Consider the following 26,879-nt stretch of genomic DNA (forward strand, 5'->3'; position numbering starts at 1 on the left):
ATTGTTTTTACAGAATAAATTTTTTGGAATGTGTTTTGGGGAACCAAATTTGAGGTTATTTATTTGGGGGAGCTTTTTTGTTTTAATTCCGGTTAGTTAATATACAGTGTTATATTAGTTTCAGGTGTACGATATAGTGATTCAACACTTCCATACAACACTGGGTGCTCATCACACAAGTGCCCTCCTTAATCCCCATCACCTATTTCACCCATCCCCCCACCTCCTTCCCTCTGGTAGTCATTAGTTTGTTCTCTATAATTGAGTGTGTTTCTTGGTTTGTCTCTCTCTCCCTCTTCTTTTTTCCCTTTGTTTCTTTATTTTGTGCCTTAAATTCCACATATGAATGAAATCGTATTTGTCTTTCTCTGACTGACTTATTTCACTTAGCGTTATACTCTCTAGATCCATCCATGTTGTTGCAAATGGCAAGAGTTCTTTCTACGGCTGAATAATATTCCATTATATATATATATATATATATATATATATATATATATATATATATATATATATATATATATATCACATCTTTATATATATGTGTGTTATATATATGTATGTAATACATATATATGTAATATATCACAACTTTATTGTACCATTTATCAATCGATGGACACTTGGGCTCCTTCCATAATTTGGCTGTTGTAAATAATGCTGCTATAAACATGGGGGGGCAAATATCCTTTTTAAAAATCCTTTTGAATTAGTGTTTTTTTTAAGATTTTTTATTTTTAAGTACTCTCTACACCCATCATGGGGCTTGAACTTATAACCCCAAGATCAAGAGTCACATGCTCTACTGACTGAGACAGCCAGGTACCCCTAAATTAGTGTTTTTGTATTTTTGGTGTAAATACCCAGTAGTATGATTCCTGGGTCATAGGGTAGTTCTATTTTTTTTTTTTTTTTTTTTTACTTCCTGAGGAGCCACCATTTTGTTTTCCACAGTGGTTGCACCAGCTTGCATTCCCACCAACAGTGTGTGAAGGTTCCTTTTTCTCCACATCCAGTGTGAGAAGTCTTTATCTGAATTCAGTATTGCCAAAATGATAAAGGGCCACATGTTAGAGCATTTATAAAATATTAGTTACATCAGGTATTTCATTAATATGTTTTAATATAAAACCAGTCCAGTCCTGACACAGGTTGTTATGCACAATAAACATACCTAATATAGTTCTCCTACTATTCATTTTGAATTTCTTGGTCCAAGACTATTTCTTTAGCACCAAGAGAAAGGTCCATTTCAGGGAAAATAGTATTCAAACTAGATGCATATAATGCATTAAAACACTGCAAAGTCTTACACAGTTTATGTGATTCATACACATGTAATTGAGACTGAATACCATAGTGCTGTGGCACTATCCAAGTCATATGCAGAGTCAGGATAGATAACACTCTTTGGCCAGAAAAATAGAAGAAATGAAGAATAGAACACCTGTGAACATTGGCTTTGGAACTTAGATTTTAAAAAGATTGTTCTTTACTGAATACTATTTAGAATGGTGCTCTAAAGTTTATGGAGAAATCAATTTGTATCTCTTTTAAGCCCTTCCAGATTTTCTTTAAATCTATCTCTAGGGACGCCTGGGTGGCTCAGGCGGTTAAGTGTCTGACTTCAGCTGGGATCGTGACCTAGGGGTCCTGGGATCAGGCCTCCCCACCTTGGGCTCCCCACTCAGTGCGGCATCTGCTTTTCCCTCTCCGTCTGCCCCTTCCCCCACCCATACTCTTTCTCTCAAATAAATAAAATCTTTTTTAAAACCCTACTTTTAAAATTCTGTACACAATAATTCCAATAATAAAACCCTACTTTTAAAATTCTGTATACAATAATTCCAAAATTTTTTGAGAAGATATTCTGTATGGAGAACAATGTTATACAATTCTTTGTGTTTGGAGAGGTAGAGAAAAAACTGAATATAAATCTATGTGAAATCATATGCATTGCCAACATGTGTTGGCGTTTTGTCAGGGGAGCAATGTGGAGTTGCAACTAGTGCTGTGATTCCCTCCTCTGTTTGGAAAGCTAACCATCATGCTAGGAGATACATTCCCTCAGTTATCAAAGGTTTTCTGAGTGTCTGCCACTCTATGTGACAGCAACGTCAAAGGTAAGACAGACCCGGTCCCAGACCTCAATGCACGTTTAACACGTGCAAGGGAACACGTGGACAAGCGTGGGAGTATCAGAGGCACTTAGTGGTGCACACCAGCAAGGTTGGCACGCGGGGGCAGGGGCTAGTACCACCCAAGCCTGGGTAGGTGAATGTGCCGGAAGCAGGGCCGAGGGGAGGAGTCAGGAAAATATACAAGAGGAAGGATCCCAACGAGTTCCGGCTCCCAGCTTGACCCGTGGAGGCAGGAGGGCATCCGGGTGGTTTAAATAAATTAAACTGCCTGGGGCATCCAGGAAAATGCCGGTGGAGACGCGGCAAGCAGGTTCCTCCGTCCTTCAGGCAGTGCGCTGCAGGACAAGTGTCGCTGAGAAAAGAGCGGTAAGTTGGTGGACAATGGCCGCACCCGCCAAGGTGTGGGGGGCCCGCCGCTCGGGGGAGTCATTAAAGGAACCGGCCAGCGTGGCTCGGCTCCGACCCCAAAAGCTTGCATGCTGGGCGCCTGCCTGGAGCCGAGTGCCAGGTATTTGCACGAGAGGCTCAGTCCTTCCGGCCCGAGAGCAGTAAACACGCACTTACGAATGATCTCACACTTCTCCCCTCCCCTGGGTTCAACTGCCTTTTGATCCACAAGTGGGAACATATGAGGACTGTTTGCTTTTGGAGATGCCTTCTCTTATGCCAGTGGAGGAACGGAAACTATTTGTTGTGCTCTGGGTTTTCTGCCCTTGTTCAGAAGATCCTAGTGACACGTGTTTCTTGTCTCCTGAGTCCCCCAATGCCCCCAAAACTGATGTCTCAATTGTAGTTAGTGGGATTCGAGGCAGATTCCTCAGGACTGGGTTTCAGGCGGATGAATACATCCCGTTGGTTGGTGGTGCTGGAATCTACCTGCCCCCGATGTCTTTCTTCGCGGCTGAAATTAGGGTGTGAGTTTCCAACAGCCAACTCTACACTCAAACCTTTAGCGTACAGCTCATTTGTCTCCGGGGTCTGGTTTTGTTTAAGCTCAGGAGAGAAATGCTCCTGGAGGAGAGCAGAGCGAGACTTTGGCTGTAATTGTATTTGCACTGTCTGCTCGGTGCCCGGCCCAAAGCCTGTACCCAGCCGGTGCTTGGTGAAATTTGTGGAATGAACAAATTGTAATAATTAGAAATTAGAGAGGAAAACTTTCAAATGGTAAATGTGGTGTCTTATCCTTTATATTTTGCTATATATCATTTAGAATATTGCTTCTAATACTTGCTAAAGTGATTTTAATATTTTAAGCTTAATGCCGTCGGATTAAACTTTATTTTGGAAAAATTCATACAAAATCAAATGGCTAAATAAGCTTTCTGAGTTAAACACAGGCACAGGGAAGTTTTTTCTTTAGTGGAAAATCTAGAGGAGTCTGGACAGTTACTATGTGACCTCACCAACTGATTGCACACCAAGTACTTAGAAAACAATAGAAAGATTCTCAAATCCCATCATCAATATGGTAGAACAAACAGTAGACTCTCTATAGACTTAAGAAAAATTCAACTATGACTGAATGAATCAAACAAAGTACATATTTACTGGATATAGTTCTAACTAAAGGGTAAGTACAGGTCTGTATGGCAAGAGTTACATGCGCTGCGTTTCTAAGGTGCAGGACTCTTGGGGCGCCCGGGTGGCTGAGTCGGTTAAGCATCTGCCTTCGACTCAGGTCATGGCCCCAGGGTCCTGGGATCCAGCTCCGTCTGCATCGGGCTCCCTGCTCAGCAGAAAGTCTGCTTCTCCCTTTCCCTGTCTCTCCACCCCCACCACCGGTGTTCTTCCTTGCTCTGCTCTCTCTCGCTCTCTCAAGTAAATAGATAATCTTTAAAAAAAAAATAATAATAAGGTACAGGACTCTGAAGGATGTTACCAGTCAATGCTGTCACTGGTGTACCAGGCTCAGAAATGAGACTTTTCCTGCCATGTACTCTCGCTCCATTATCGAGAGTCCTAGTGAACAAAGCAGGTGAAATCATCAGCTTCATTCTGTACAGGGCATGAAGAATAGTGTTCCCTTTGGGAAATTAAATGGCATTAAAATGTAGACAAGCCATGTTGAAAGCCAAGGATGATGCCTCTAACATCTAGTGTAGTATCTTCTGATAATTGCAGAAATAATTGCAAAAGGGAGAAGGGGAGAAAAGGGGAGGAAGAAAAGAACGTAAACTAGTAGGTGTAAGAGGCCACCCCCAGATGCTCAGTCTCTCCTATGAATTCCGGAGTCCTTAACAGTGGCAACCCACCTGGACGTTTCCACCCCGCAGATTCTAAAGTTTACAGTTCCTTCTCTACCACCAAAACGTACTTGTTCTATCCTTCTTTTCTCAGGTTCCAGAGTTTTCCCAACTCCTGCTCTATCATCAACACACACCTGTTTTGTTCCTTAGTTACTAAGGGTCCCTGATAGGCCACTCACTCACTCGGTCACTTAATGGGATGAAGTGTTAGGGCTGATAGCAGCCGCGTGTGTCATCCCTATCAGGTGACATTTGCATTTTAACTGAGGCCTGAATGCCTTGATCCAAGAGAGAAGAATGGCTAGGATGAGAGTCCCCAGTTCAGGGGCAGGCCAGTGGGAGGACTGGCTGGGACATGGGTCATGCGCTTCCGCTGCCACTTTGATCACGTTGTCAAAGAGCAGCTGTTCTGCACCAGGCGAGAAGCAGGTATCTAAGTGTTCTGAAGTGGGTAGCTGTGTATTCTTCCTGAGGGTCGTCCGGGAACCCATGGTAGCTCATTTCTGAGTTTGGTTTTCCAAGAACAATACATGCACATGTATGCTCTTCATCCAGATCTTTGCTTGTCATCCTCCCTCAGGTTGTTCAGGTGTATCTAGCTACAAACGGAAAGATCATCTCAGATTCCAGTCCACGGCATTCTTTCATTGTTGGGAGAGCTCCTTTCCTGCCAGACTTCTGAAAGCCTCCCTCTCTCTGTCTCCTTCCCCCAGAGTGCACGTGTGTGTAAAACGCTGATTAATACTTCGCTCTGTGGAACTAATCTAGTCTACCTTCGATGTCCAGTCTTAAAGATGGAGTTTGGATTTTAGAGCACTATTAATTTAGGTGAGAGTGACATCGAGGGGACCGCTAATGACAGTCTGAGCTAAAAGCTCTGATTCACTCTAAAGATCAAAGGAGGGCCAAAACAACATCAACAACAAACAACATAACCCCAGCCTGATTCCTGGGTACATGCTCTGGTGAGGTCTGGAGAATCCAGTGAGAATCCCATTGGTGATGTGGCTACTGATGGGTTAAAGATATCTGAAGATTTTGGCTTCTATTAAGCATGTTAGGGAGGGAGCATGGAGGAGAGGCCTAAGTATGAAAAAATGAGAGAATTTGTTGTGCGAGACAGCATTTGCTGCTATAAATTCATTTATTAAGAGGTTGTTTTATCACGCAATAGGTACGAACATGAAATTAGTGCATGCTATCACCAAGTGGTGGTAATGATTCAAAAGTCAAGATTCTGGTCATTAGGTGTGCTCAGCTGGAAGAAAAAAGCAAATTTTGCTACTTATTATGCTTTAAAATATAAGTGTACCAAAGACTAGAATATTGAAACGTATTAAAAGCAAACTTTAAAATGCAAGATTAAGGAATATTTAATAATTATTACAAGTTTGAAGAGTTTATATTATAACGAGGAATGTATAAGTCATACTGTTGTGTCATGTGCTCACTTCCACACAAGCAAAGCATGTTATCAAACTTTTTCTTACTGTTAATCTGATAGGTAAAACATAACTTATACTATTTTTATTTTGCATTTCTCATATTATGGCTGAGATTGAGGAACTTTTCATCTAATTGTCTTCTCTGTGAATTGTCTCCTTATACTTTGCCCATTTTTTTGTGAAGTTAATGGTATTTTAAAAATTGATTTGTAGGAGCTCTTTATATATTAGGTTAATTAGCTCTTTATCTGAAATATAAATTGCAGATATTGTTTCCAGAGTGTCATTTGTCTTTTCACTTTGCTTATGATGGTTTTTGTCATGTAAAATATTCTTATTGTTTGGGTTTTTGTGTTATAAAGACATTCCCTTTTCTAAGAATATAGAAGGAAATTATTGTATGGCTTCTCATAGTACTTTTATTGTTTCTCTTTTCTATTTAAATATATGGTCAATCTGGAATTTTTGAAATAGTGCTCTCGCTTTATTTTTTCGGTTGCTGGATTATCCCTACATCATGTATTCAATAACGTACTTTAAAGGTCACCAGTGACTGGGGTTCTGGTTTCCCAGGACTGTCTTGGTTTTTACCTGTTGTCCTGGCATAATTTTTTTTTAAAGATTTTATTTATTTGACAGAGAGATAGAGACAGCCAACGAGAGAGGGAACACAAGCAGGGGGAGTGGGAGAGGAAGAAGCAGGCTCCCAGCGGAGGAGCCTGATGTGGGGCTTGATCCCAGAACGGCGGGATCATGCCTGAGCCGAAGGCAGACGCTTAACGACTGAGCCACCCAGGCGCCCCTGAGCCACCCAGGCGCCCCCCTGGCATAACTTTGAATTGTGTTCCCTTTCACTCTCAAATGTGTCCTGGTTTGAATGACAAATTACATGTTTACCCTCCTATCCATGATAACTAATACAATATACTTGATCAAAATTGACCCATGGCTAACATTTTACCCCATTGCCTTTATTGTTTGTGCTCTGTCTATATATTTCTTAAGAGTAGGAATAGTCTCTTTCATAGCCTTGGTATTTTCCTTGAAGCAATACTTTCATCTAATCTGTCATATTACAATTTTGTCATTTGCCCTAATAACTCCCCTTATAGCATATCTGTGCCCTCCCACCCCTTCACCCCTCTCCCCTCCACCCTTACCCCACCAAATATAGGATCCAGTCTAGCGTCAAGCATTGGATTTGCCTGTCGTGTCTCTCTGGCTTCCTTTAACCTAGAATTTTTTTTTTTTTTTGTCTTTTATGGTGGCATTGATACTCTTGAAGAATACAGTCTTTCCCTATAATTTTATTCCAGAGCATTATTTTCTGTGAATCACAGTCACTCCCTTTTTTTTTTTTTTAAGAGAGAGAGCATGAGCGAGTGAGAAAGGGGAGGAGCAGAGTGAGAAGGAGAGAGTGATCTCAAGCAGGCTCCATGCTCAGCACAGAGACATGACAGGGCTTGATCCCACAATGAGACCGTGACCTGAGCTGAAACCTAGAATCCGATGCTTAAGCTACTGAGCCACCCAGGCGCCCCCTCACAGTCACTCTTAATTACAGAGCTCCACTGCCTCAGTGGGGGTTGAACAAGAATCGATGGCCACATCTCCTCCTTAACCTTACCAACCTTCCCAGACAACTGGATCCCAAGCTCCCTGCATGGATCTGGGCAGTGGGGTGAGTGAGGGAAGGCTGAGTTCTCTTTGCACACTGGCTCTGGGGCCCCACTCTTTCCCCATCCATGTTTGATCACTCTGTTCTACAAAGTTCTTGGGTTGGCTACTGGCTGACCCCAAGTCTTGGGTCAGAGGGATGGATGTGGTAGGTTCTGGAAAGGGGAGAACCTTTTCAAAGTCCTGAGACCAGAAGAAGAATCATGGTACCCACTTACCCAGCCTTGCTCTGTCTGATCTCCCTACCCTCCTCCCTCCTGCCCTTCCCCAGCCACCCAAACCCCTCCAGTCACAACCTCTGGTCTCTCCCTGTATCATCTGAAATCATTCCAGGTGCTTCCAGGGACACAAGGGCCTCCCATTAAGAATCATGTCCCTTAGGAACTGTCAGTACTTGTCTCTTTAAGGCCTCAATAAACTATTTTCCCAAGTCAGACTCAGAGGAATCTTGGACCAAATGGCGTGATGTTATTTCCTCATCTGAACAAAACTGCTTCATTCTTACATGAGGGCCCCAAAATATTTGTGCCCCATTAGGATTGGAGAAAGACCTCCTCCAGCCAGCCATCCCAGGGAGCCTGGAGGAACTCTGGTGAATGTAACTTTTGACCACAAGCTCAAGTTGGTATAACTGGCCTCTGGAAGAACTCTTGGGAGGGATCTCTCACGGCGGGCTAGTCCCTACATGGTTCCACTCAGCTTTGCTTATGTTACAGAGCCTGCTTCTGCTTCCCCCGCTCTGTGTCCTGACGGAGTCCCCACCTGTACTCTGGAGCTACCCCCTACCCACATTTGCCTCCTCTTGATTCTTTTCTGGTTTGACTCCTGATCTTACAGATGAGCCCATGCTGAGTCCCCACTCAACGGAGCCCACGTGGACCTCTGGACCTCTGACCAAACTGCCCACTTCTTTCCTCAATTTTAATTTACAAAAAGATCAACACAGCTAAAACCACTTCAACTTGGCAGGGAGAGGCCCCTGCCCTGGCATATCCCTACTCGCTGGAGCCCAGACTTAGCAGGAGTCCTCGCCATGGGAGATCTGGGAAATTCTCTGAAAGAAGATGCCGAGGTTCCCAGCAACACCCTTCCTGAGGCTCTGCCGTGGTTAGCAAACCTTTGTCTTACGCACCAATATGAAGCAGACGTTTTTGGCAATGCCTTTATTCTACAGAACACTCGGTCCATGTTTGTGTGTCCACAAGCTTTCTCAATCATGGGCAAATTTTTTTGCTCTTTGCCACATGAAAAAATGAACTTTCTCTTTTGAGAATTTCGGGAAAATCAAAGAAAAAGTGAAATTAACAAATCAAATGGAGCTCGGACAACTAAGCGAACAAAGACATTTGCTTTCCAAAAGCATGTTTAAATATTTTATCTAGAAAATCTTCCCAAAGTTTATAAATAGCGCCTATCAGTTCCAGCATCAACCTTGGAGAAGTACTTCCAGCTTTATGACCGAGTTTTGTGCCTGTGGCCAAATGGATTTGGAATGGAAACTTTTTTTGTCATCTGGCTTATTGTTGTTATATTCTGTGGCCACAGTATTTGTCTGGGCCACGGGATTACTCAAGCAATCAAATATTTATTGAGTAACCAGACAACCAATGGAAAAATTAGACTTGGATTATATTGTATTCCGTACTATCTGTCTTAAAGTCTTAAGGCAGTTGAGCTCACTAATGATCATCTTTTTTTTTTTTTTTTGAAGCTTAGAAAGGGATCCACTTGGTTAGAAAAAGGGAAGTACCCACGCAGAAGCAAATAGATTCCTGTGACATTTGGCAAACAAAATAGTCACACATTCGGTTGCCCCATTCCAGTAACTACTTATGAATGTTTCTCTCATTTTTGAGGTTTTCCCCATAATATGTGGACCATGCCAATGATATCCACTTGAAACTGGAAGCTTCAGGAATTAAATTCTGGTCTCCTTAATTTACTGTAAGCACAGGTCCCTAGAGACTGTAAGTCCAACATAAATCAAGAGTGTGTTGTAAGGAGAGTATATACACACTTTTTTACTAAATGGGTGTGGAGTCACTAGTGCTATGATCAATACTTCTGCTTCTCCTCTTTTGGGGACATGAAAAAAATCCATTTCTCTGCGTAACTTGAAGTTAGGGTTAGTCATCGGACTGCTTCAGCCAGTGGAATATGAGCGAAAATGAAAGGTGCCCCTTTTGGGTAAATGTACAACTTTCCAGGTAGGTTTCTTTCCACCTTCCATGACAACTGGTAAAGTTCTAGCTGGTAGAGATTCCATCCGCATAAGTCCAGAAGTGAGGATAAAATAAAGAAGTGTTTCCTACTGACTGAAAATGGACATGTAGTAAGAGAGGAAAATAATAAATTTATTCCAGGCCACTGAAATATCGGGATTGTTTTTCCTGTAGCGTCCGTCACCTTACCTATGCTGAATAGGACAAAAGTTGGTAGATAGAAGTGGGCTGCTTCTACAGCAAGGACCTAAAACAAACGACCTAAGGGCCAGGTAGGGGCAAGGACACTGTGCCTGCAGTAATTCGGGATGTAGACTTTACTCCTGACGAGTTTACCCCTCCAGGGAAAAAGACTGTGGGGAGAAGTATTCTTTGTAGCCTGTGTTGTTTGTTGATGACTGTTTTTGGCAGGTTGTTACAAGACAGAGGTGAACACCAAAACACACTGCTCATTTCCAAGCAGGAATATAAGAAAACAGAATTCAGGGATTTGAAGCCTGAAGGAAGACTCAGTGTCAACAAGCAAACATTGAAATGAGGAAAACTTAAAGCAGCGGGGGCCAGTTAAAACTCAACCTTGCGTCAAGGGACAAATGAAGGGTATGGTCATCACCCTCATTGTTAAAAAATCTGTCAATGAATTAAAACGTCTTTGAGTAAATTCCCATTAATGGAGTAGTATCCCAAAACCCTTTTCATTTGTACAAAATGGCTCATGGAAAAGACGAGGTCTGTACGTGACTCTCTGAAGCCTATGGCCTCAGGGAATTGAAATTAAACTGATGAAGAGGGGCATGAGGACAAAGAACAGACAAATACTATCAACAAGAGAATTATGTCTCAAAAGGAACTGTGGCTATTGCCATATGGAGCTGACTGGAAGGAGATACAGGAGAAGCTATGTTTTTGACAAAAGAAGTAGGAATCGGCCTGGACAAAACAGGTGGTGGTGATTGAAGAACACGACCTTAGGACTGTCCTCGGCTAAGAGCAGGGAGTGGGCTGAGAAAGTTGCTCATCCCAAAGAGGACATATTCTCATGGCCCAGTTCAAATGTGGCCGCCGAGAATAATGGAAAAGGGGGACTTTCAGAAGTCAGAGCCAGGGGGCGCCTGGGTGGCTCAGTTGTTAAGTGTCTGCCTTCAGCTCAAGGCGTGATCCTGGTGTCCTGGGATCGAGCCCCACATTGGGCTCCCTGCTTCACTGGGAGCCTGCTTCTTCCTCTCCCACTCCCCCTGCTTGTGTTCCCTCTCTCACTGGCTCTCTCTCTCTGTCAAATAAATAAAATCTAAAAAAAAAAAAAAAAAAGTCAGAGCCAGGCTTCAGGAGGGTGATTGGACAAGAGACCTTTTCCCAGGGAGCAGGACCAGAACATAATCAAGGAACTTTTCCTACCCCCGGGGGAGCCCTCAAAATGTCTGCTCAGTGGGGTTTAGATTTGCTGTGGACCAGTGTCCACCATGTGTCTCTCTCATTCCCCCAACTTCTGAATGGGGATACTTACTGTAGTTATCCTGGCCTCCTTCTTCCATCGGAGTGTGGTTGTGTGGAGGGCAGAAAATTTGACTTTCTCCTTCACAGGTCTCCGAATCAGTAGGCACCATAACCAGGCCTGATGTGAAAATGGCTGTGCATCTCCCCAAATCCTGGGTTTCGAACTAAAAGCCGTCGGGATAAAACTTGCTGGCAGTACTCCTTGGAGAAAGAGATGAGTGTACTTTGCTTGCAGAAAGAAAAGCGAACTGAAGGTTCAGTAGCAAAGAGGGCACATTTTAGGATTTGTCATTAGGATTGTTCACCAATTTTTCCAGTTTCTTTTTTCTTTAAAGATTCTATTGATTTATTTGTCAGAGAGAAAGAGCAAGTAAGCACATGCACAAGCAGGGGGGTGGCAGGCAGAGGGAGAAGCAGGGAGCCTGATGCGAGACTTGATCCCAGAACCCTGAGCCATAGGCAGAAGCTTAATAGACTGAGCCACTCAGGCATCCCTTGGTTTCTCTCTTTCTAAGCATGGAAGGAATGCAGCCTCCGCCACCTTGATATTTAGCAGGCCATGTGACTTGCTCTGGCCAGCGAAACACAAATGACAATGAACTGTATCATTGCAGACAGAAGGCTTTCCAGTGCAGTATTTGACTTGCTGTTTTCCCCCCTCCTCCCCCACCATGGCAACCAGCGATGTTCCAGAAGGTTGAGGCTCTGGCAGCCTCAGTTTCCAAGCAGGAAGCTGAGAGCTCTGCTCTCCCAAGGTGGATATACAGCATCGATGAAAAATAAATCTTCGTTGTTCGTTACCGCAGTATAACCTAGCTAAGCTTGACTAATACAGGTGAACACGTTTAAATTGAATATTAAAATCTGAAAAGGTTTTCCTCGTGCATAAAAGGCAGTGCCCCTTACCTAAACTTGCTTCTACTGAGCACTTCTGCTAGTTGGTTCTCATATATTTCTGCTAAAATTTTAGTGAGACAAATGATCTACTGTTTTCAGTCGCCTCCTTATAAGGATACCATAGATTCAGTTATATATGCCCTCGCTGTCAGGTAACATGTTTTCCTTAATTTCTTGACACTTGTATTATACCAGGATTCAACAATATATTCCATTTTACTTGTTTAAAATTCACGATATTCTTAAGCCTATGGAAGAAGACGAACACTTTTATTTTTACATGTTTATAGGAAGAAAAGAACCGTCCTGAAGCATTTGGTAAGGATTAGGTTACACCGTTGCCCCTCAAATCAGCTCTTGGCATTGGGTTACAAAGTTGTCACTGCTTGATAACAGCAAGGATACAAACTCATGGAGGGAAAAAGTCTTCTTCAGACTCTTTAAGGATGGGTATGCAGTGTCCACAGGGTGTGTGATTTTGCAAAAGATGTGAAAACATTCTTCGAATTAATGCTTTCTTTCTCTTCTGCAAAGTCCATATCATTAATCTTAATTCTGTGAAAGTGAATCTGTGGGAAGCTGAGATAATAGAGTTCAGGTTCGTTGCCTTCTGATGATCGAATTTCCTTCAGGGATAGGGCTTACAGCATCTAGAGAAATGGGAAATTAACATATCTCTTTCAAATCCCACACATTTAAAGCAAACTTTGGCAAGTGCTGTTGCTGCACTCGGTCAGCCACGGGGTGCTTTGACAAATGCCTCAACTGTGTGGCTCTTCATTGTTCTCTCCTCTTTTGTTACTATCCTCTCTTCAGCTTGGAATGTCCCCCTTCCTCTGCGACAGTCAAAATCCTTCTTGTCTTCCCAGGTCCAGCTCAAATGCGGATCCTTCACGGAACATTTGATGGAGGCAGTAATGATAATAATAGACTATGTTTTTAACTAGAAGTCAGTAATATTTAGGTTCCCATGTGCCAGATGCTGGGTAAACGCTTTGGGTGATTATCTCATTTAATTCTCATTGTAAGCTTATGTCTTGGAACTGTTATTACCCGCATTAGTCACTCTTTGGCTCAGGATTCCGTAATTATAGAAATGCTCTATTATGCCTTTGCCACAGACATACCTGGGTTTGGTTCCTAGCTCTGACACTCGCTAGATTAGCCATGTGATCTTGATCACAGTACTTAGCTCTTCTGAACCTACACGTAGGACAATTAAAAGAACTAACAAGTCACGAGCATGGCTGTGTTCCTGCGGTGGTCCTTCTTCCACAGCCCAGGATACCCTGGGCCTCTGTTGTGTTAAATCCCATATCATCTTGGTTCTTGGCTTTCTCTTTTATTTTGGTGGGATGCATCCTCCAGATGCTTTCTGAGAAAGTAAACGCGAGCCAGAAGCCTATTTGTGAGACCTTGTATGTCTGAAATTGGATTTCTTTGACTGCTTCTTTAAGAGGTGGCTGGAGCCCTTCTCTTCCTGACCTCTTCGCAGTTCATCCAGCTTGTTTCTGGGTTTTTCCACTCTACCCACTTAGATTCTGACTTTCTTTCCTTCGTCAGGTTCAGCACTATTTATCGGAGAGCTTTCCCACCTTCTGAGAGCATGTGGCTGTTCCTCTCCTTTGTCCTGTGGGTTTATGCTTCTTTTCAAAGCCTGTTATTGTCATGCAATTCTGTTGGGGTTTTAGTGGGAACACATAGACCCAGAAGTATTCTGTCCCCTATCTTGGACTGGAAGTGAGGACTGTCATTCACTTCACATGAAAATTTGGAAGGACAACTGGACTTCTCATCCATAGAGGAGTTACCTTTTTATATAAAGGAGGAGTTGGGGTGGGAGGTTAATGATTTCCGTTTTGGGATAAGTTGATGTTGAAGTTCCCCTCGGACAATCAAATTGAGATTTCTCAGAGACCTTTGGTTAGAAGAGCCTGGAGCTTAGAGCATTCTGGGTGAGGTGAGGGTGTAGGCAGCCTTCAGGAGGGAGGGAACAGTGAGGAGAGTGTGTGAAGACAGTGACGGATGGAGGACAGGGTATCAGTAAGGGTCAAGACAGATGAGAGCATTTTGTAAGGGTTGGATTATTACCCAGGCTTTCGCTTTGTTTTGCTACTCGCCAATTTCTGAGATTAAAAACATTTTTAAAGCAAAGTTCCAAACTTCCCCTTTTTTCATTTTTCAAATAGATTTTTTTGGGGGGAATAATTCTGGATTCACAGCCAGATTGAGCAGGAAGTACGGAGAGTTCCCATACCCTCCCTGTCCACACACACAGGCACAACCTCCTGACAACGCCCCCCACTAGGGTGGGACATTTGTTACGGTTGGTGAACTACACTGACACATCATTATCACCCGCAGTCCACGGTTTTCACTAGGATTTACTCTCAGTATGCGTTCTGTGGGTTTTGACAAATAGGCAATGACATGTGTCCACCATATACTATCCTACGGAGCAGTTTCATTGCCCTGAAGATCCTGTGGTCATTTGCCTTCTTTTTAGGGAATCATGCAACGTACTCTGACATCCAGTGCTCTTTCTGACGCTTTGCACGAAACCAGAACAGTGAGATCATGGGGATAAGAAAGCTTAAGATGGATGGAGGGTTGCTCTCAAAACTGTGGATTACCTGACAAGGTCTAAGTGATTTGTAGCACGTCCCTGAAAACCGCCTTCCTCCTTGAACACGCGCAGGCCGTGGGCAGGCTGCAGCCAGCCGTCCCGCCAGGAAACAGGTCGTGCCAGCTCATGATCCAGTATGCTGCCGGGAAGGCAAATACTCCAGCTGCATTAGCGAGGCGATGTTCCTGGTTCCTAGACAAAATCACACATGCGCTTACTACCTTCACATGGAGTATGCGTACATCCCTTGAGGGAGAAGAGTTAATCACGTAAAATGGGAGGTTTTGCCTCTGTCACAGCAGAGTTGTGCCATGGCCCCTGTGAATGGAATGAAAGGAATACAAGTCTCAGCCGATGATGACAGTCTCTCTGGCAGGTCAAAATATTTATCAAGAAAGGGCTTTGAGGGGCGCCTGGCTGGCTCAGTTGGAAGAGTTTGTAACTCTTGATCTCGGGGTCGTAAGTTGGAGTCCCATGCTGGGTGTAGAGATTACGAAAAAAAAAAATAAACTTAAAAAAAAGGGAAAAAGAAAGGGCTTTGAGTCTGCACAGGGTTCTGTGCCATGAAGCAAGATAGAGACAAGTTTGATGTGAAAATATTTAAGGGCAAGTGTTACTGGCTAGTCACCCAGACAATGAAAAGCTCACCATGGGGTCTTGTAGACTCTTTGATTTTGAGTGAAATTACCCAAAACATTTCTATGGTTCTACTAGGACAGCGGTTTTCCCTCTTGACTGCCCTAACCTAATAGTGTAACCTGGGAAACAGGTATAGCGATTCTCTAGGTCTCAGGGGTAGGGTTCTAATTTAACTGGACTGGGGGGCACCTGGGTATCTGTGTATCTGAAAAGCATCTTCTGGTGTTTCTGCATGTAGCCAGGGTTGAGACTTGAGACCTGCTGCCTGAGTTAGCTTTACCTGTGCTGGGATGGCGGAGGGAGGTCCACATCCCCTGACAAAAGTGACCCACCCACTGACAAAAGCAAGACCATTGTAACGTGATTTGGTATTGAATGAATGTAAGTCAGAGACCCTCCTCACGTAGATAAGGAACCAAAGCTGGGGGAGGGGAGGGCACTCACTCAGAGTCATGCAGCAAGACCCATACTAGGTATAGAATCAAGTTCTCCGCTAGAGACAAAGTTCTTTTGTTTCTTTGTCACATTGTGTTCTAGCCCAGATTTCATAAATCAGCTCACCTGGCATGCTTCAAAGATGCACGCTCCCTGCACGTTTGCACTGCCTGGGACAGGAGAAGGGCCTCTGCCTGGTCCCGTGAGTGTTTATGAGGGGCTTGTTTCCTGCAGAGGTGGAGGGAAGGATCAGGATAGACCAGGATTTGGGTGCCCCACCGCTGTTCGCATCATAGCAACTCCAGTTTTAACTATTTTATGTTTTGGTCTTCCATAGAAAAAAAATTTTGAAGGAAAGTGTCTAGTGCTTAGAAATAGAAAAATAATGTTAAAATTAATGATTTTGTCCGATTAGATGTCTGGTGTTGTAAAAGAGAAAAACGAGGCTGAGACGTTAACAGACATTCCCAAGGTCTGAATGGATGACGGCCCAGTCAAGGGTAGGCTCTTGCTCTGTACCTGTATTTTCATGGTTATCACCATAAACCACGTAGGGACTCAAACGTAGAGAATGATGTTAGGTAACAATAATATCTTTATTCCTGATTTTATTAAAAACACCTACAATGTTTGAGCATTAAGCCTATTTGTCTAGATGGATCTTTTGATGATGTTTGGGGGGAAAAACCATCTATTAAAATTCATTAGAATGAGAGCATTATACGCATCTAAAGAGATCGTATGATTTTTCTCTTATTCCAGCTACAAGTGTGAAATATGAATAGATTTCCAAGTACCAATCCTATCTGCATTTCCAGGTAAATACTTCTAGTCATGGTGGTTTACTTGTTAAAATTTTTTGTTTTAACTTTTTATTTTGAAATTATCAATAGATTCACAGGAAGTTGCAAAGATAGGACAAAAAGTGGTCCCAAGTTCCTTCACCTAGTGTCTCCCGATGGTTCCATCTTATGTAATATAGAACAATATCAAAATCAGGAAACTTGTCCTGGATACAATGTGTGCATGTAGTTCTCTCTCTTTCTCTGTTTACCTCCCTAATATTTTTGGCGATTTTTAAAAAATTGTCGTAAAGTATACTTAACAAAAATGATCATCTTAGCCTTTTGTCATTGTACAACTCAGCAGCATTGAGTACGTTCCCAATGTCGTATGACCGTCACCACCAGCCATTTCCAGAACTTTTTCTTTTTTTTTTTTTTTGATTTTATTTATTTATTCGACAGAGATAGAGACAGCCAGCGAGAGAGGGAACACAAGCAGGGGGAGTGGGAGAGGAAGAAGCAGGCTCATAGCAGAGGAGCCTGATGTGGGGCTCAATCCCACAACGCCGGGATCACGCCCTGAGCCGAAGGCAGACAGTTAACCGCTGTGCCACCCAGACGCCCCCCAGAACTTTTTCATTATCCCAAACAGAAGCTCTGTATCCATTACACAATAACTCTGTTTCTCCCTTCCCACAGCCCCTGGGAGATTATTGTACATTCTGTCTCAGTGGATTTGTCTGTTCCCGGTCCTTTATGGTATTCTTTTTTTTTTTTATTCTCTGAATATTTATTATTATGAATACATAAATTTATTGATTTTTGGTATCCAGCATTACGATAGAAATCCAGTGCCATTCTAACTCCTTTTTTTTTTAATAATGATTTTTTATTATATTATGTTAATCACCATACAGTACATCCCCGGTTTTCGATGTAAGGCTCGATGATTCATTAGTTGTGTATAACACCCCATGCACCATGCAATATGTGCCCTCCTTACTACCCATCACCGGTCTATCCCATTCCCCCACCCCCTCCCCTCTGTAGCCCTCAGTTTGTTTCTCATAGTCCATAGTCTCTCATGTTTCATTCCCCCTTCTGATTACCCCCCCTTTCTTTATCCCTTTCTTCCCCTACTGATCATTCTAGTTCTTATGTTCCATAGATGAGAGAAATCATATGATAGTTGTCTTTCTCTGCTTGACTTATTTCACTAAGCCTTATCTCCTCCAGTGCCGTCCATGTTGTAGCAAATGTTGAGAACTCGTTCTTTCTGATTGCTGAGTAATATTCCATTGTATATATGGACCACAACTTCTTAATCCAGTCATCTGTTGCAGGGCACCTCGGCTCCTTCCACGATTTAGCTATTGTGGACATTGCTGCTATGAACATTGGGGTGCATATGGCCCTTCTCTTCACTACGTCTGTATCTTTGGGGTAAACACCCAGTAGCGCAATGGCTGGATCATAGGGTAGCTCAATTTTTAACTTTTTAAGGGACCTCCACACTGTTTTCCAGAGTGGCTGTACCAACTTGCATTCCCACCAACAATGTAGGAGGGATCCCCTTTCTCCACATCCTCTCCAACAATTGTTGTTTCTTGCCTTGTCTATTTTTGCCATTCTAACTGGCGTAAGATGGTATCTCAGTGTGGTTTTGATTTGAATTTCCTTGATGGCTAATGATTTTGAACATTTTTTCATGTGTCTGTTAGCCATTTGTATGTCTTCATTGGAAAAGTGTTCATATCTTCTGCCCATTTTTTGATTTGTTTATTTGTTTCTCGTGTATTGAGTTTGAGAAGTTCTTTGTAGATCTTGGATACCAGTCCTTTATCTATAGTGTCATTTGCAAATATCTTCTCCCATTCCGGGGGCTGCCTCTTAGTTTTTCTGACTGTTTCCTTGGCTGTGCAGAAACTTTTAATCTTGATGAAGTCCCATAAATTCATTTTATCTTTTGTTTCTCTTGCCTTTGGGGATGTATCATGAAAAAGGTTGCTTTGGCCGATGTCGTAGAGGTTGCTGCCTATGTTCTCCTCTAGAATTTTGATGGATTCCTGTCTCACATCGAGGTCTTTCATCCATTTGGAGTTTATTTTTGTGTATGGTGTGAGATAGTGGTCAAGTTTCATTCTTTTGCATGTAGCTGTCCAATTTTCCCAGCACCATTTATTGAAGAGACTGTCTTTTTCCCACCGGATGTTTTTTCCTGCTTTATCAAATATTAGTTGCCCAAAGAGCTGAGGGTCCATTTCTGGGCTCTCTATTCTGTTCCATTGGTCTATGTGTCTGTTTTTGTGCCAGTACCATGCTGTCTTTGTGATCACAGCTTTGTAGTACAGCTCGAAATCCGGCATTGTGATGCCCCCAGCTTTGTTTTTCCTTTTCAACAGTTCCTTGGAGATTCGGGGTCTTTTCTGGTTCCATACAAATTTAAGGACTATTTGTTCCAGTTCTTTGAAAAACGTTCTCGGTATTTTGATCGGGATAGCATTGAAAGTGTAGATTGCTCTGGGTAGCATGGACATTTTAACTATGTTAATTCTTCCGATCCATGAGCATGGAATATCTTTCCATCTTTTTATGTCTTCCTCAATGTCTTTTAAGAGTGATTTATAGTTTCTAGAATAAAGGTCCTTTACGTCTCTGGTTAAGTTAATTCCAAGGTAACGTATGGTTTTTGGTGCTATTGTAAATGGGATGGATTCCCTAATTTCTCTTTCTTCGTTCTCGTTATTCGTGTACAGAAATGCAACTGATTTCTGAGCATTGATTTTGTATCCCGCCACGTTACTGAATTGCTCTATAACTTCTAATAGTTTGGGAGTGGCTTCTTTTGGGTTTTCCATATAGAGTATCATGTCATCTGCGAAGAGAGACATTTTGACTTCTTCTTTGCCGATTTGAATACCTTTGATCCCTTTTTGTTGTCTGATTGCTGTTGCAAGGACTTCTAGTACTATGTTGAATAATAGTGGCGAGAGTGGGCATCCTTGTCGTGTTCCTGATCTTAAGGGAAAGGCTTCCAGCTTTTCCCCATTGAGAATAATATTTGCAGTAGGCTTTTCATAGATGGCTTTTATGAGATTGAGAAATGTACCTTCTATTCCTACACTCTGAAGGGTTTTAATCAGGAAAGGATGCTGTATTTTGTCAAATGCTTTTTCGGCATCGATTGAGAGGATCATATGGTTCTTGAGTCTTTTCTTGTTGATATGATGTATCACGCTGATTGATTTGCGAATATTGAACCACGCTTGCATCCCAGGTATGAATCCCACTTGATCGTGGTGGATAATCCTTTTAATGAACTGTTGGATTCTATTAGCAAGTATCTTGTTGAGGATTTTGGCGTCCATATTCATTAGGGAAATCGGTCTGTAATTCTCCTTTTTGAGGGGGTCTTTGCCTGGTTTGGGGATCAAGGTAATATTGGCCTCATAGAATGAGTTTGGTAGCTTTCCTTCTGTTTCTATTTTTTGAAATAGCTTTAGGAGAATAGGTATTATTTCTTCTTTGAATGTTTGGTAGAATTCCCCAGGAAAACCGTCCGGGCCTGGAGTTTTGTTATTTGGAAGGTTGTTTATCACTGACTCAATTTCTTCATAATTAATTGGCCTGTTTAAGAAATCAATTTCTTCCTGTTTCAATCTTGGTAGTTTATAGGTTTCCAGGAAGGATTCCATCTCTTCCAGATTGCTTAGTTTATTGGCATATAGCTGTTGATAAAAATTTCTAATAATCCTTCCAATTTCAATGGTGTTCGTCGTGACCTCTCCTTTTTCATTCATAATTTTAATAATCTGGGTCCTTTCTCTTTTCTTTTGGATAAGTCTTGCCAGTGGTCTGTCAATTTTATTGATTCTCTCCAAGAACCAGCTTCTAGTCCTGTTGATCTGCTCTACTGTATCTTTATGGTATTCTTGATTTCAGTTTACAGCTTTGCATAACTGTCCCTATTTGTATGGTTTTACCATTTTAGTGCTTTACCAGCTGTTCTCTGCAGCCGAGAGCACCATAGATATACAGATTGAGGGAAATGAGACGTTGGTCAAAGGGTACAAACTTCTAGGGGTCCCTGGGTGGCTCCGTCAGTTAAGTGGCCGATTCTTGATTTCAGCTTAGGTCATGATCTCAGGGTCATGAGACTGAGCCCTGTGTCGGGCTCTGTGCTGGACATGGAGTCTGCTTAAGATTCTCTCTCTCCCTCTCCATCTGCCCCCCTCCCAAAAGGGTGCAAACTTCCAGTTACAAGATGAATACGTTCTGGGGGTCTAATATACAGCATGGTGACTTTGGTTAACAATGGTATATCATATACTTCAACGCTGCTAAGAGAATGATCTTAAATGTTCTCACTGCCCCCACCCCAACAAAAGAAGAGTAATTGCGTGAAGTGGCAGATGTTAACTAACCTAATTGTGGTAACCATTTCACAATAGATATGTGTATCAAATCACCACGCTGTACAGCTTTAACTTACAGAGTGTTATATGTTAATTATGTTTCAATAAAGCTGGGAAGAGAGAGAGGAACAGCTGATGCCTCAAACTAAGCAATTGACTTTATTTCCTCTTCCCTTGGAAGATATGGACCTCCCCCCTTGTCCTTCAGGCAGCCCGATTACATGTTCTGTGACTAGATACTTCTAAAACAGGCAAAAGGGAAAAATGTCACCTTTCGTTTTTATAGACTTGGAATCAAATATAAGATGCTTGCCTTTACAAAGGAAGTAAGTGCCTGTCCTCTTGGCCAGCCTTGATAATGGCTTAAAGAAGAGACATTATATTTAAATACAAACAACAGGTATATAACATTAGTTAACTGGCTCTGCTCTCTTTGTCAGGATTAACACTTTGATTGCTTATTAGGTTTCATAAAATAATTTGTGCTTTTCTTTATTCTTTGCTTAAGAGAATATTCTTTCTGGCCTTTTTATGACCCTTAACAAGGATAGTAAGTTACAACATGACATCAGCATTTTCCAAAATGTGTTCCAATAGATGTTTTGGGAGAAAAAGAAATTTTCTGTGGTCAAATACACTTCGGAAACATTGGATTAAATTAATTTAAACAGGTTTATTTTCTATAGGACTTCTCAAACCTTTAATATGCTGTGTGTATTGCGAATCTTGTGGCACATAAGGCATATTGCTTCCCAAACTGATTTTTCGGTAGAATTCCTTTCTCACGGGCCAGCTTATAGACAAGGAAGCGAGGTGCCAACAGAACACACATTAAGAAAATCGAAATTAGACTAAGAACAAAAGATGCAACAAAGGCATAGTATTTACTTTGATGAACATCAGTGGGCTTGAATAAGTCAACAGACTTCAGCTGTAACATATTTAAAGCTGGTATATTAAAGAATATGTTGATTTTTAAAATACAGTAGAAGACTGGAGCATCCTCCCAATGAGAGTTGGCAGAGCCATCAGTGATTAGTAAGGAGGTAAAGCATGAGCCTACGCATTGGTCACACAGATGCAAAATTATTTTGAGTTTTCTTAGGAGTGTAATAAAGTTGCAGTATTGCTTTAAGCTTATGAAAAGGTTCAAGATAAAAGAAATTGTCTTGGAACTCAATCAGAGGACTCAAGGAGCAACATCACCAACAATTAAATAGAGAATAATCATGCTGTCATCCAAAAACAGTCCTTAAAGATCACAAAAGGTAGATTAATGACTGTGTGAGTCAGCATCCCTCAGAGAAATAGAACCGATATATATGTGTGTGTATGGATATATATAGACTAAGCAGCTGACGTTTCCAGAGAGTCTTGGCTCAGCCCCTTTGTCATGATTTCATTGCAGTGGAAACCAGTAGAATTCCAGGTTGTTCCACCTCATTGTTAAATGGGTCTCTGACTAGACTTACACGTTATATCCGGAAATACAGACCAGAACGAAATTGCAGGAGCGTAGAGATCCAAATTCAAGGTCTAGTTTATGACCTTACAGAAGTCATGTACTGGGTAGTCTCGGTTTTCTCACCTGTGACGTGGAAACGCGACGGTCTTAGGTTAGTTGGAGCGTGATCAGCTCTCTGCATGACACTGTGAGAGACACCTGGACAAACTGAACTGAGGACAGTGGCCAGGATGGCGGGAGGGATGGAAATCCACACGCATTTGAAGAAAATGGGCATAGTTAACCGAATGCAAAAATACTTTGGAGGACAGGATAATTGTCTTCGAGTATTTTGAAAACTATTCTGTGGAAAACATATTACATTTTAAAACCTGGGCCAAAGGGTGGAAGAGACAAGATGCGTATCAAGGAAGATCTTTCCCACAGACGTATTTATAAACGGTGTGATCTGGAGGAACATGGGTGTCTCACTTGGTTGAGCGTCTGACTCTTGTTTTCCACTCAGGTCATGATCTCAGGGTCATGAAATTGAGCCCTGAGTTAGGCTCTGCACTCAGCAGGGAGTCTGCTTGAGATTCTTTCTCTCCCTACCCCCCCCGCCGTCTGCTCCTCCTCCCCTCAAATACATAAATCTTTTTTAAAAAATCTTTTTAAAAAATGGTGTGATCTGATTGTGTGCTGTTAAATCTCTTATCACTAGGAAGGAGTGATAGAGGACAAATGACCACTTCTGTTATAAGGGCATTCAGGCTTCACATGGGAAGGGCAATTGGAAAGCATTAAGGTTGTCTTCAACCTTCAAATTCTAATTCTCTATATCTATCTAGATTATTTTATTTAAAAATGAACTAACGTATGAGAAAAAAAGTTGAAAAGACCAGACTTGTAGCGGTCAGGTGATATCTCAAATACAATGATGTCAACGTAATAGCAAGAGCGCCTTGGAAAGCTCGTGTTCATATATAACGCTGGCATTCAGGAATAAGGAGAAGTTGAATGACTGAAAGTACACTCTGTTCAGTAAGAGAGAGAGCGAAAGCTTTTAGGCACAGGAAGGAAATGGTCCCCAATGTTCCTTGAACCTCTGCCCATCTCTATTTTAGGAATTTGTTGGAGGGAAAAAAATGGAAGATTAAGATAGGATTAGGAGAAGGAAAGAACAATCGACATTCACTCAAAACAGGGCTGGTTTTAGAGCTGCCCTATAAAGATGAAGGGATTGTGGCTCTTGTCTTTGCCCCCCACTCCCAGCTCCCAATTATGGGACTGACAGGTATGTCCCACGGAGGGTGACTGGAGATTATCTGCATGGTGGGGAAGAAAGCTGCTGATCACCAATGTCACTTAGAGCATCTTGTTCCAGTGCCCATGACAGAGGGACCAAGAAGGCATCCTACAGAAAGCTCAGCATGTGACAATTCTTAGACTATCGTGTAACTCTTGAGTTATGCAGCCTTACACAGGTTTTCCAGTAAATAGCATCCCTTTTATTCATGTGGTACAAACATGAGCACACAGTTTAGTGCTGGAAGCATTTTTAATTTTATCAGATTTATTCACCATTAAGTAACCTATGTGTCACCAACCTTGTCCTGCAAACACTTCACATTTACCACGGAATGGTGAGTACACTCAGAATTACTCAACTGGGGGCATTCCTGAGGGAACTGACATCTCATTTACATTGAGTCCATTTTTTTTCTACATGCACATTTCAAACTATCCCTCTTCGATGGGCTGCTGGAGAACTGCACTCATTTGGCCTACCTAGGAGAGCATATCCTTCTTGGCAAGGCAGACAGTTGTTGGTGGCCTTCATTAAATCCTGAACAGGTTTTAATTCTGATGATGACTAGGAGTGTGACCTAACGTCCTCTCTGACCACTTGAGTATGAGGCCAAACTGTTAAGCGTGATTCTGGAAAGAACCCCCGAGACATATAACAAACTCTGTTCTGCTCAGGAAGTAATGACCACCAACTGCAGAAATCCAAGAAAAAGCCTCAGGACCATAGCAGAGATGAGTGAAAAGAGTGGATAAATAAGGAAAAGGATTACAGCAGGCTTCATTCGTACCTTCCAGAGAGGAAATACGTGGTCGGGAAGTGGTTCGAGACTATTCAAGGAAGCCAAATCTATGAAAAACCAGAGTGAGGAAATAGGGAATGTTTCTTTAAATAATGTAAATCATGAAGAGGGAATTCTAATCTATCTCCTATGCGGTCACTTGGAATCCTCCTACATACACTACCTTATCTAAGAGTGTCTGAAGGATAGAGAGGCAGATGAGCAAGGAAGAGTGATTATGAAGGCCTTCCCAATGGCATGGAGATCTACTCTGTCACCTACTCGTGTGAGGTGGAGGATAAAGTGAGGCATGCCGGTATTGCTTATACATCATCCCTAATGCGGTCCACACATGACATTGGATCGCCTAGGCAGACGTGAGAGGGAGGAGAAGTCTCAACAAATGACAAGCTTTTAGCTCCCCGTTGGTCTCCCAATGGTAAATGGCTCCCAGAGGCCCCCTAAGGAAGGAATCTCTGGGAGAACTGGGTTAGTCTACAGGCTAACACTCCAGTTCTCCCAGAGGAGAGACCATTCTGGAGCCCACTCCTATTTCTCTTCCCCAGAAGAAGACGAAATGCAAGTTCTTCAAGCTGAGGTTAGGACATGGCAAATAATATAGAGATGGAATGAGAATGGGTGAAATCCCATAGAATTTTTCTCTGCCTTAAAACTTTTGTCTTCCACGAGCCTGCAAGGCAATTCTATGATGTCATGACCACAAGCGCTCGGCATCCGATACTCCAAAAGGGAAGAGACGGGAAAGGTAGAGTGTGGGTGTCAAGGGTTCAGCCCAAACATCCCAAAGTGGGAAGGACTCTCGGCTGCCCAGAGCCACTTTGAGGAGCCAGTGGTTATCAACACCGCGTGACACCCTAGCAGCTTCCAGACTAGAGGTCCCGGCAGTAATCCCATCTGTAACTCCAGGCCCAGCTAACAGTCATTCAGAGAGCTCTTGCCCCCGGTGGCAGGCGAGGCCGTGTTGCTGCCCAGGAGCTGGTAGGATACACAGCTGTGAAAAATGACATCTCAAGGCGGTAGGTGTTAAATATCACAGGGATAGATAGTACAAAGGTCTGTGAGTTTTCAGAGCCAGAGACAGCTGATGACAGACTCTTGAGCTTCTGTCCTTCAAGTTCAGGCTAAGTGGGTGCTCCAGTGACCTCTAGCTTTGGCTGTGTCCCAAAGGCTTAAGGTAGAGATACAAACCCAGTGCATATTATATAAACCGGGATGATGTGGTCATTGCAAAACGAGTCACGCAAAATCTGCAGTCGGAGGATGTAGGCAACATTCTGACAAGGCAGGGCTAAACTGAAGGAGAGGGAAGGGGCCACGCAAGCACATCCTGTTTAGATTTATATGGGTCACCTCCTTTTCTCTCTCTGAATCTATTCATGTTTTTAGGGCCAGAGAACCAATGTAGCAATGCAAATGACCACTTTAACTTATTCCCTAAGTCTTTACCTAAGTTATACCCTAAGTCTCTTACCTAAGAGAGAAAAGAAAATACAGGCTTTGGGGAACTTTATTAATTTTTTTAAAGGTTTTATTTATTTATTTATTTATTTGACAGAGAGAGAGAGCACAAGCGGGGGAGGGCAGAGGGAGAGGGAGAAGCAGGCTCCCCACTCAGCAGGGAGCCCCATGCAGGGCTCAATCCCGGGACCCTGAGATTACAACCTGAGCTAAAGGCAGATGCTTAACCAACTGAGCCACCCAGGTACCCCTTTGGGGAACTTTATAATCTAATTTAGAACTTATGATCTAGTTTGGAACATCAGGTGGAACAGACAAAAACAGCTTGATACTTGGGGAGTGAAGTGGGGATGTGATAGAGCGTTAGGGGCTGGAGAAGCCAGGTGGGTTAGGGACCCAGTGAGGCCACAGAGAAACCGCTCAGGTCAGACATACAAGGCTGGGTTGCATTTGGGGACCTGGCTGTCTGCCAAGGGCAAAGGCTGGGACTTTTTGTTCGAAGAGCACAGAGTGATTCACATAACAAGAAGAGGAGGTTTAAGGGGGCACCTGGGTAGCTCAGTTGGTTAAGCATCTGCCTTCGGCTCAGGTCATGATCCCAGGGACCTGGGTTGGAGCCCACATCTGGCTCCCTGCTCAGCGGGGCACCTGCTTCTCCCTCTCACTCTGCCTGCTTGTGCGCTCTCTCTCTCTCTCTGTGGGAAATAAATAAAATATTTAAAAAAAAAAGAGAGAGGGACAACCCATGTTCAGTACCTAACATGGTGTTTGCACGGGCAAGCTGGCAACAAATATTAGCTCATACATGTTTATAGTCTCCATTAAGAGTAGGCACTTTGTCTGTCAT

The 26,879-nt window shown here is 42.7% G+C and overlaps 1 long non-coding RNA gene across 1 annotated transcript in view; it reads left to right on the forward strand.

The window, feature by feature from the left end:
- LOC123787523 (uncharacterized) overlaps positions 1-9,214 on the forward strand; it is a 30,606-nt gene extending 21,392 nt beyond the window's left edge. The window contains exon 7 of the long non-coding RNA XR_015727590.1: positions 8,347-9,214. This is a non-coding gene — a long non-coding RNA (uncharacterized LOC123787523). The remainder of the gene's footprint in view (positions 1-8,346) is intronic.
- Positions 9,215-26,879: the final 17,665 nt, after the last annotated feature.

This window comes from Ursus americanus, chromosome 19 (genome assembly GCF_024610735.1).
Source record: "Ursus americanus isolate L20-20 chromosome 19, mUrsAme1.1.p, whole genome shotgun sequence".
NCBI classification, from domain to species: domain Eukaryota; kingdom Metazoa; phylum Chordata; class Mammalia; order Carnivora; family Ursidae; genus Ursus; species Ursus americanus.